Consider the following 1,964-nt stretch of genomic DNA (forward strand, 5'->3'; position numbering starts at 1 on the left):
TAGGCTGTACATGTACAGCCTATGAAGGCTGTACATGTACTCAAAGGTGTTGCAAATACCATCTCCTGCGATCTACATTTATAAAATTTTCTGGGGGAGGACCCCCATACCCCCCACTTGTTTTTCACCCCCCCTCCTTGGAATCCTAGACCCGCCACTGAACAATTACATATCTTGGGAGCAGAGAACAATGAACAAAAATGTCGCCTTTTTGCATGGTGCCCAAAACAAAGATTGTAGAGCTGAGAGGTAGAGGAGCCGTAGGGTGTGGAAAGGGAGGCGGAGGATCGAGCCATTAAAATATTAAGTCGTCCACTATTTTGTGCAGGTCGCTGTTTTTGGCCCCCCTTGTTAAAAAATCCTGGCTACACCAGTGTTTTTGGGTGTTTTCTGACCATATTATTATGTGATTGAAAATATGAGATTTGGGGATATTTTTTTGGGACAACCAGAAATTGTTGTGGACAACCCGATTTGATGCCTGGCGCGGACAACCACATTTTTTTCCTTATTTCGAGCACTGGGTATACATTTATACAAGGCATACCTTTTTTTAAATATACATTTATTCAAGGTATACTTTTATACAAGACATGAGCTTATTCAAGGTATACATTCATACAAGATATAGACTTATGCATGGTGTGCATTCATAATAAGCGTACATTTGTACAAGGCATATGTTTGCGTAGGTACGTGTCACTGGCTATCACACACGCAGACCTGCAGCAGTTTGAAGAGGCTGTTGAGTGCTCCGAGAAGGAACTCGTTTGTCGCCGTGGCAATGTGACGGAAGAGTGCCGCACTTGGCTGAACATTGCAGGTTTGTGTCTGTCGTTACTTGACTAATGCGTGATGCATGTCACATCATTGGTTTTAGTTTGTTTGTGGGTGATATCACGAATCGTGGACATCAAGTTTAGCAGCTAAGTAATTTTATTATAAAGTACTTATACAGTATTGCTTAAACATGCAAGGATAATAAGAGGAGAATTAGTTGTTCTTATATGGTAAGTATGTCATATTATATGTGTTAAAAATTCAAACTTTGACAATACACAGACTACAAAGATAAAGGTAGCAGGCCATACAGTGAGATCAAAGCAGCACTAGACAAAGCACTGCAACATGCAGAAATGACCAATAATCGTAGCTTGAAGAGACTGGCTCTGGAACACCTCATCACTGTACAAACGTCAATGGGTATAAACAAGTCACACACCATATAATAAGTAGCGTATGGGTGACAACAAATAGCAATTAGATATTATATCATTTTTATAAAGTTTTTCTACTAGTAATTTATAAAATAACTGAAAATTATTTACTCGTTCATATCGAAACTTAGCACAAATTGCAATTACAACAAATTGTGAGAACGCAACATCCTTCGGACATGGTTCCTAAATAAAATGTTTCAATAAAATAAAATGTTTTCCCTACCTACCTACCCTATTTTTTTCCAGCATGAAATGGTAACCACACCTATATTTTGTTTTGGCCTAATTGAGAAATATCCAAAATACAATTTTTACATAAAAATTCAAAATTTGTGTGGTAACATAATTAGGTGCTGGAAATTTCATGAAATTTTTTGCCTTGAGATATATCTCCTCTATAAATAAAACAAGTGATTGATTCGATTGATTCGTCAATAAATGTTTAATCTTCATTAGAGCAATACCCATGCAAAAGGTTGAGAGCCAATGTAGTACCATCATCCATTTCTGAGGCTGGCTCAGAGGTGGCAAGTGCAACAGAAGGAGAGAAGGCATCATTCTACAAAGGATTGCATGCATCAGATGATTAATATAATAAATCTACAAGTACTCAATACAGACATTGCGCTTACCAGTGCATTTTATTGTTTGCTGTGCATACTCCGTGTTAAGCAACATTCGACATGAGAAAATCTTTTATTTTTAGCTCAGCTGACGAAGTCGAATTTCTACAAGCTGCTTCGC

The 1,964-nt window shown here is 37.8% G+C and overlaps 1 long non-coding RNA gene across 1 annotated transcript; it reads left to right on the forward strand.

The window, feature by feature from the left end:
• Positions 1-582: 582 nt before the first annotated feature.
• Positions 583-1,724, forward strand: LOC106817511. The gene is made up of 3 exons (XR_001395067.1): positions 583-823; positions 1,063-1,203; positions 1,677-1,724. It is a non-coding gene; the product is annotated as an uncharacterized LOC106817511 (long non-coding RNA).
• Positions 1,725-1,964: the final 240 nt, after the last annotated feature.

This window comes from Priapulus caudatus, unplaced genomic scaffold (genome assembly GCF_000485595.1).
Source record: "Priapulus caudatus unplaced genomic scaffold, Priapulus_caudatus-5.0.1 Scaffold1750, whole genome shotgun sequence".
NCBI classification, from domain to species: Eukaryota; Metazoa; Priapulida; class Priapulimorpha; order Priapulimorphida; family Priapulidae; genus Priapulus; species Priapulus caudatus.